General features: G+C 39.5%; 1 pseudogene; it reads right to left on the bottom strand.

The window, feature by feature from the left end:
- Window positions 1-3,921: 3,921 nt before the first annotated feature.
- On the bottom strand, window positions 3,922-9,020 carry LOC122747830 (annotated as a pseudogene).
- Window positions 9,021-9,712: the final 692 nt, after the last annotated feature.

Below are 9,712 nucleotides of genomic sequence, written 5' to 3'. Positions count from 1 at the left end.
ATCCTAGTGAGAGTAAGGTTGAAACAATGTTCCCTCCTCCCTTATTTCCCTCTATTGTAATAGGTTTGTGCACCTTTCCATATGATATAATTCACCCCATTCCATCTTCACTTTCCTCTTCTCTCCATAAACTACTTTTAACCCCTTAATTTTCTTTATATCATCACATCAAGACAATTTATATTTATACCCTCTGTGTATAATCCTTATGTCTGCCTCTCTCTCTCTCTCTCTCTCTCTCTCTCTCTCTCTCTCTCTCTATATATTATATATATATATATATATATATATGTGTGTGTGTGTGTGTGTGTGTGTGTGTGTGTGTGTGTATACATACATACATACAGTTCTCAAGAGTTATAAGTATTATTTTCCTGTGTAGGAATGTAAACAGTTTAATCTTATTGAATACCATTTTCCCCCTATTTACCTTTTTAAATTCTCTTGAGTCTTGTATGTTACGATTGAATTTTTTATTCAGTTCTGGTCTTTTCATCAGGAAACCTTGAAAGTCCCCAATGTCACTGAATGTCCATCTTTTCCCCTGAAAGAGAATGAGAAGTTTTGTTGGGTAATAGATTCTTGGCTGCAATCCAACTACTTTGTCTTCTGGAATATCATATTCCAAGCTTTGCGATCTTTAATATTGAAGCTGCCACATCCTGAGCAATCTTGACTGTGGCTCCATGGTATTTTAAATGGCTTCTTTCTGATTGTTTGGAGTGTTTTCTCCTTCCCTGATAATTCTGGAATTTGGCTACAATATTCCTTGGAGTTTTCTTTTTGGGGTCTCTTTCAGGAGGTGGTCAGTGGATTCTTTCAATGATGATTTTATCTTCTGATTCTATAATATCAGGGCAGTTCTCCTTGATAATTTCCTGGACTATGGTGTCTAGACTCTTTTTTTGATAGTGGCCTTCAGGCTGTCCAGTGATTCTCAAATTGTCTCTCCTGGATCTGTTTTCTTGGTCAGTTGTCCTCTCCAATGAGGTATTTCACATTTTCTTCTCTTTTCATTCTTTTGATTCTGTTTGACTGATTCCTAGTATCTCATGGAGTCATTAGCTTCCAATTGTCCAATTCAAATTTTTAAGGTATTGTTTTCTTCAGTCCAGTTATGTACCTCCTTTTCCATTTGGCCAAATGAATGTTTTAAGGAATTGTTGTCTTCAGTCAATCTTTGTGCTTCCTTTACCAAGCTGCTGATTCTTTTTTCCATAATTTTCTTTTGTTGCTTTCATTTCTCTCCCTATTTTTTCTTCTACCTCTTTCAAGGGATTATTAAAATCCTTTTTGAGCTCTCTGAAGAAGGCTTTTTGGTCTTGAGACCAATTCATCTTCCCTCTTGAGGCTTCACATGTAGGCAGTTTGAGAGTATTGTTCTCATCTGAGTTTGTGTTTGGCTCTTCCCTGTAGACACAGAACCTCTCAATGGTGAGAGCTCTTTTTTTTGTTTCTTACTCATATTGCAGCTTATTATTATTATTATTATTATTATTATTATTATTATTATTATTATTATTATTATTATTATTATTATTATTTAAGTTGAGGTCCACTTCTTGGGCACCAGGTTCACTGTTTCAAGCTTCTTGTGCTGGGAGATAGGGGCTATGTCACTGGCTTTCTACTCTGAGGCCTCTATGGCTTACGGATTTCTCACTGCCCTGGGCTTGGTCCCTGTGCTTGCTCCTGGTGTACGCTTGGATCCTCTGGGTGGCCCCCTAGCTGGCAGCCTACCCTCTTAGCTGGTGCTGGTGGATCTCACCACTGGCCTAGAGCTTGCAGCTTACTTGCCCCGACCCCCTCCACACTATGTTGTGCTGAGTGGTGCTGCCTTCTCCCCCTGCTGGAGTGAGACCGACTTTCGTGAAGTGTTTTAAATTATCTCAGGTTAGAAGATTGCATCTCTCTGTCTTTTTGTAGGTTATGTAGTTTCAGAATCTCTTTAGAGGCTTGATTTAATGTTCTTTTTGAGGGAACCAAAGAAGAGCTCAGGCAGCTTGCTGTCTTTTCTCCACAATCTTGGCTCTGCTCATGATAACAAAATCTTGACACTAACTTCCATAACCCTCACACCAAATCAGTCTCACACTTAAAATTCATAGCCATCTCACAGACTCCATGACCACTCAAGGCATGAATGCCTCCAAATTTCAAAGTTGTCAGAAGGCTAATAGGTAGACTTTGGGTGGGGAAAGTCTATAGCCATGGAAGGGTTTGAATCTCACAGCCAAGTGGCAAAGTTATGAGATGTTCATTAGACTTTCCTTCATTGTCTCCTTCAGGAACACACTTTTAATAAGGCCTCAACAACTAAATGCACAACTCTTGGGTCACACATAAGAAATTGAAATGTTGCCTAAAGCTTTAAGAAAACTCATTCCCAGTTTTGAGGCAATTACTAATACAGCTGGTATTTGGCTAGCCTGACACCTGAGAAGGGGAATATTAGAGATCTTCAACACTTCGGTTTATATCTTTTTGAACTGAAAAATGTCTTTGGTCACATGCCACCTTTGTCAAGAGGAAAAGGACCATATAATCACAAATATTTCTGATGCCTTTTTAAAAAATAAAAGTATTTTATTATTTTCCAGTTACATGTAGAGATAGTTTTTCGACATTTGGTTTATATAAGATTTCAATTTCAAATTTTTCTCCCTCCCTCCCCTCCCTCCTCCCCTCCCCTAGACAGCAGGCAATCCAACATAGGTTATATACATATATACATATGTATATGTATATGTATATAATACACACACACCACAATATATATATATCTAATATATACTTATACACATATACACATCACATCTACACAACGACATTAACGTATTTTCTGCATCAGTCATGCTATAACGGCAAGAATCAGAACAATAAGGAAAAACCTCAAACTATGAAAAACAGCACTAAAAAAAAGAAATAGTATGGTTCAATCAGCATCTATATTCAACAGTTCTTTTTTTCCCCTGGATTTGGAGAGCCTTTTCCGTCATGAGTCCCCTGGAACTTTCTTGTACCATTGGATTGGTGAGAAGACTCCAGTCTATCACAATTGATCAACACATAATGTTGATGATAATGTGTATAATGTTCTTCTGGTTCTGCTCATCTCCACTCATCATCAGTTCATGCAAGTCCTTCCAGGTTTCTCTCAATTTCTCCTGCTCATCGTTTCTCACAGCACAATAGAATTCCATTACATTCATATGCCACAATTTGTTCAGCCATTCCCCAGCTGATGGGTAACCCCTCAATTTCCAATTCCTTGCCATCACAAAAGAGCAGCTAAAATATTTTTGAACATGTGGGTCCTTTTCCCTTTTCTATGATCTCCTTGGGAAAAATACTCAAAAGTGGTATTGCTGGGTCAAAGGGTATGCACAGCTTTATAGACCTTTGGGCATAATTCCAAATTGTTCTCCACAATGGTTGGATCAGTTCACAGCTCCACCAACAATCTAATGCTTTTTTTTGATAGAGGCAAAGAACTGAAAACTGAGGGGATATCCATTGGCTGGGGAAATAGTGAATGAATCAGGACATATGAATGAAATGGAATACATTTGTACTGAAGGAAATGATACAAGAGACAATTTCAGAGAAACTTGGGCAGACTTGCATGTCATAATGCATAGTAAAGTAATCAAAGCCAGGGGAACAATTTATACAATAACAATACTGTAAAGACGAAACTTGAAACATTTAAGATTTCTGATCGAATCAGTAGCCATCAGTGATTACAGAGCGCTGATGAAGAAACACATCACATACCTTCTGACAAAGAGAAAGAATGCCTTCTCCGCCACCCCCCCCCCATTTGCTAAAAGGCCTCCAGCCTCCTACCTTGGGGGATTGGAGAAAGGTTAGGGAAGGGCTCCTCTAGGTTCCTAGATTCCTCCCAGGGCTATTGACCCCTCAGTCCCACATTTCATTTTCCCACTAGAGCCTTTGTTTCTCCATATTCAGTTTCATTTCAGCTTCCAATTCCTGTGCCTAGTAATAGGGATAAGGACCCAGCAGGTTTCACTGCGATTGAAGCCTCTATGTCTCCTCTTCAGCCCATGGGAGCTGTTTCTCCAGTTTTAAGCAATCCCACACCTGTTGTTTCTTACTTGGGCTTTGGAGACTCTCTGCATGGTAGTGCTTATAGGCTCCAGAGAAGTCTCTTGGGAGGAACCCACACTGGGCCTTTCCTCCACCTTCAATGTCCCCAGTTCCCCCATTTTGTTCTTCATCTTCCTCTGCCCAGCAAGAACCCTTGAGGGGAACCCTCTGGTGGTTACTCAGTTATGGTTCTGCCAGGACATGGTCATCCATCAGGAACTGAGTGATATTATTGAGTGCCACAACCTGCCCAAACATATTTACAACCCTGAAGGTGAGTTGGCTCTGTTGCTTATCTCACTGCTGCTTCTCTCCCCAGCTCAGATCCAGATAATGCCATCAACCTTCCTCTTGAGTTGTGAGGACTTACACCTGTGCTTCCTCTGACCCAGTGTCTCAGCAGAGACACTCCTAGCCTTCTCAGGCGGGAGTTCTGACTACTGCTGACATTGTTGATCCTTTCTTCTTCCTTCCATTCAAATGAGCTATCCATCCTAGGGGTCAGGTGCCTACAGCTCCCAGGGTCAGAAGACTCAGATGGTGCAGAATGTATAAATAGGACCCATACTCAGTTCATACTTGACACATGTGTTTGAACTATTTATCTTATTTTTATTATTAGTGTCAGTGTTATATTCATTGCTATCTTTCCTTTGTCCTCAGAAATCTCATCAATCTCTACCAAATGCTGGTTAAACCTGATTGCTTTCTGTAGGCAAAGTACAAAAAGCTCACTCAGGCCACCAACCCCAGACCGGATATTGGAGGAGAGAGTGTCTCCCTCATTCAATTCAAGAAGTGATCTCTGAGCTATTACAGCTTTAATTTTTTAAAGCTGTGCCTTTTTTTCCTCACAAGAAGCTTTTTACTGTGCCCTCTCTTTTTCCATCTCCCTACCCCATTCTTCTTATTCCCAGGGTATATGTCTATTTATACCCAGATGCGCTGGCATGGAGGTATTCACTGAAAGACCGTAACCTAGATAATAAGTGTTGGTTGCAGATTATTCAAATACGACTTCTCTTATTTCTCCAGAGATTACTTAGGACTCTTCTCAGCTGCTGTTCAGTTCCTTGTGCAATCATTGCTAGTGAGAGGGTGAAATGGTAATGCATTAAATTTTTTAATAAAAAATAGAAATGAACGATGATTCCCATAGCAACATTTCCAAAAAGGGGATAGAGGGGTGGACTTTAATGGCCAGAGAAAGCCCAGTAGTCAGACAGCTAATGACTAGGTAGAAGGGCATGCTGCTTATTCTTCCCTCACAAAATTATAAAGTAGCTTTTGCCATCATCAGGCACTGGACTTTCTGGAATGGAAGAATAAAGAAGAATTACCCCATATTTTTTCAAGGAAATCTTGTTGCTCTCAGGCCCTGGGTATAGGGAAGCTCTCATAGCATTCCACGTGGGTTTAAAAATAGACAAAATGGATGTGAGAAGAAATAGGAGGAAGTGTTGCATCCAGGCAAAAGAGAACATCTGGCCTATTGGACCAAATGAAGCAAGAATGGGAGGTTAGAACCTTAGAGTTCTTCTTTCACTTTGGCTATCATCCTTCTGTGGGATCTGGGAAAAATATATTTCTTAACTTTTGAAGTGGGCTTAATGGTGACATACTTTAAAGACAGTGTTAAGGGGCAGCTAGGTGACACACTGGATAAGGCACTGGCCCTGGATTCAGGAGTACCTGAGTTCAAATCCAGCCTCAGACACTTGACACTTACTAGCTATGTGACCCTGAGCAAATCACTTAACCCCCATTGCCCCACCAAAAAAAAAAAAAAAAGACATAGTGTTGATATGCCTTAGACTCAAACTTAACCTAACCCAAACTAACCTGTTTATTTTCTCTTTAAAGTCTTCTCTGCTTCCTAAATTTATTATTTCTTTTGAGGGCTATTCTTTAAGTTATCCACGTTGATAATTTCAGATTCATCTTCACTTTCTCTCACCCTAAGACCCCATATCCAATCATTTGTCAGGTACTGTTAATTTTACCTCCACAACATTCCTGGAGGCAGTTAAGTGGTGCAGTGAATGAAGCACTGGCCCTGGATTAAGGAGAACATGAATTCAAATCCAGCTCAGACACTTGACACTTACTAGCTGTGTGGCCCTGGGCAAGTCACTTAACCCTCATTGCTCTGCAAAAACAAACAAACAAATTTTACCTCCACTATATTCCTTATATATGTTACCTTCTCTTCACTCACAAAGTCACTATCCTAGTTCAAGTCCTCACCACCTTTTTTTCAGGACTGTTGAAATAGCCTAATAATTTACTACCCTCAATCTAGTACACACTTGCCAAATTGATTTTACTAATCTAAAAGAGGAATTTGAGTTTTTCTAAACAATTTGACAATAGAGTCTGAGGGAACTACCTGAAAATTCCTAGCAACAAAGTGTGAAATTCCTCAAGCAACTCAATTGAATTATAGGGCCATTGAATGATGCACAAAGATAGATATATATGATTGGCTAGCAGGTTAGCCATGCCTCTTATAACCTAGATGAATTTTGAGAGAAAAATGTGTTCTATAAATTTAACCTTTTATCTCTTGTGGGTGTACAAAAAGAGAAAAGGGGATTTTTCTCTTCTACCCCTGCTATCAATAGCATCTTGCAAAGTAAATACATGATAATAGTGGAATCCATGAGTGGGGTCAAGTGTATAGCAGCTAGTAGAGTTATCCCTTCCATGTCACAAATCCTCCCATCATGTTTTCAATATATCATAGGTTGGCATAAGAAATTAAATGAGAATTTGGGGAAAGTTTTGCAGAAGCTGCAAAGGATGTGCAAAGTATAATATATGACACAGAGACTATGTCAACGACTTAAGCCAAATTTTACAATAAGGTTCTGTAAACACCCTGTCAAAGAAAAACAAAATGAAACAAAACAAAAGAAAACAACTTCAGACTTCTTCTCTGGTATGAAGGGAGGGCTAAAACATTGTATGCAAACTTTTCAGATCATGGGGCACTGAGTCCCTAACCCCCACCATGTGGAAGACATAATTGTACTGAGACCAGAGATGGTAAACCTCAGACCAAGACTCTTTATGGTTCTAGAGTGTGAATTACAGTTCTTTCTGAAAAGAGTGTGGCAGAATTCTAGGCCAATATTTTACCTAAGTCCCAAGCTGATAATGGAGGAAACCATAGACAAACTTCATAGCTACACACTCAACAAAACCCAGCAGAAGACCAAAAATGACTTCTTCTTCTTCTTCTGTCCTTAGTATGGTATTTAAGTAAATGTTTTTGCTTTGAGCTAATCCCCCAACTGACTAGAGTCAAAATAAATCCATGGATGAGGGGCTGTGAGCTATTGTGAGTTTAGGAATTTGGACATGAATTGTGCCTTGAACCTGAATGTAGTTATCCCTTGGCACCCAGCTACTAGTACAAAGGTAGTTAGCCCAGAGAGAGTCTACACTAAAAGCACAGTTTGTTTTCCCCAAATGAGATATTTGTAAAAATCATTCAGCACAGTGTATGGCACATAAGAGGTGCTATATAAATGCTTAGTCTCTTCTCTTCCTCTGTGCAAAAGACTCTGTCATTCCTTAAATCACAAACTCATCTGTTTGGCATATTAAGTCCTTCATAGTCTTACCCCAATTTATCTTTGCTTCCATCATCTATTCTACATTGCAACTGAACTCATTCCACTTTGTTCCCATCATCCACTCTACATTACAACTGAATAATACCGCATGTTATTCCCTATAGGCAACATATATCATTGCCTGTTGCTATATTTCTGCACAGTCTGTCTCTGGAATTATCTCCTTCTTCACCACCATGTCTTGGAATCCCTAGCCTTTGTCAAAGTTCAACTCAATTGCCAGCTTAAGGCCCTCTGTGATTTCCTGGGTATTTTAAACCCCAACTTTCAGCATTACTTTTCACTGCTTTCTGCATATTTGGTAATTACTTTCATGTTTGCATGTTATTCCCCGCCCCCCCACCCCAGTAAACAGTTAGGGTGTGTTTTATTTTTGTCTTCATATCCCCAGTACCTAGAACAACTTCTGGAACACAAAAGAGAATTACTAAATACTTACCAAACAATAATAACTATAATAATTAGAATTTATGTAGCACTTTAAAGTTTGAGAGAGGGTGAGAGAGAAGAAGAGAAAGAGTAAAATAGAAAAAAAAAGAATGAAAAAGCAAGAAAAGGAGAGAATATGAAGTGGGAAGAAGTAGACAAACAAATGCACAAAATTAGGCAGCTGCCATATGAGCTAATGTGAACCTGGACTGCATAAGAGAAACCACACTATCCACAACACGGACAAAATAGTACCACTGTGTTCAATTCTATTCAGGGCACGTGCTGTATAGTATGTTCAATGCTTCTTGCCACCTATGAAAAAGAATGATGCTAAATGAGAGATCCCTTGTGAAGAGTGACCGGGAAAGTGAGTCTGGAAACCATATCATTTGGGGAATTTGTGAAGTAATTTTAGATGTTTAGCCTGGAGAGAATACAATTTCAGTTAGAACATGATCACCATCTTTAAATATCTGAGAAGTTATGAAATGGAAGAGGAATTAGCACATCTTGTTTAAGCTCCAGGGAAAAAATCCAGAATAAAGAAAAAATTTCTTACAATTAGAGTTATCTGTTCAATAGTAGGATGAACTTCCTGGTAAAGTTCACACAGAAGCTGGTGACCAATTCTCCAGCATGTTGGACCAAGGGCTTCTGTTTTGCATGGAAACTGAGACTAGAGAGTTTCTAATGCCCCTCTCAAGGCTCAGCTTCTATGTCTGTGGGTTCTGGATTTTGCCATTAACTCAATGCATGACCCAGGACAAGTATCTTTGTCACCTTACAGTTCCTCAGTCTCACCATCCGTGAAACAGGAATCACAACGTTAGTCTCCATCATTATAGCATTTAGTGCTTTTCCAAAGCAAAATGCCGTGTAAATGCCAAGTAATAATTAATGCCAGGCTTTGGGGTGTTTATCTTAAAACTAAGCACACTTTAGAGGCCTCTGGGCCATCCCTCCATGGGGTGGAGAAGAGAGAAAGAATAATGAGAGCACACTCTGCACTCTTTCGGCACATTGGCACTTTTCAATTATTTATACAATTTAATCCCATTGATAAAGCACCTTCTCCAAATAACACCTCCAGGTTCTCTCCACAACAGAGCACAGCAGAAAGCAATATGGGGGAAATAGCAGTTATGGTCTGTGCTTATGGGAGCTTGTCTGACCTTCCTAGAGACCCAGGGTATTAAATAGGCAGTTTCCTTGGCTAATAATAACCATGCCCAGGACTTGTCATCTTCAAAGGACTTTAATTAATCCTCATAACACCCTGGTGAGCTACAGAAGGTAACTGTTATTATCCCCATTTTATATGAGGCAAAATGCAGGCACAAACAGAGATGGAAAATGACTTACTCAAGATAACAGTAGTAAAGTAAAGTTTAGCACCTAGGGATACCTTAGCTGGCATCTCTTCTTAATGGCAAAAACTCTAGAGTGTTGGAACTAGGGCAAAGCAAGTGGGGGTGACTGTTCTAGTGCCTTAGTGTAAAAGAGAGAGAGAGGAAGGAAAGATGAAAAGC

Source organism: Dromiciops gliroides, chromosome 3 (genome assembly GCF_019393635.1).
Source record: "Dromiciops gliroides isolate mDroGli1 chromosome 3, mDroGli1.pri, whole genome shotgun sequence".
Classification (NCBI taxonomy): Eukaryota; Metazoa; Chordata; class Mammalia; order Microbiotheria; family Microbiotheriidae; genus Dromiciops; species Dromiciops gliroides.
This window is presented reverse-complemented; position numbering and strand designations above follow the sequence as displayed.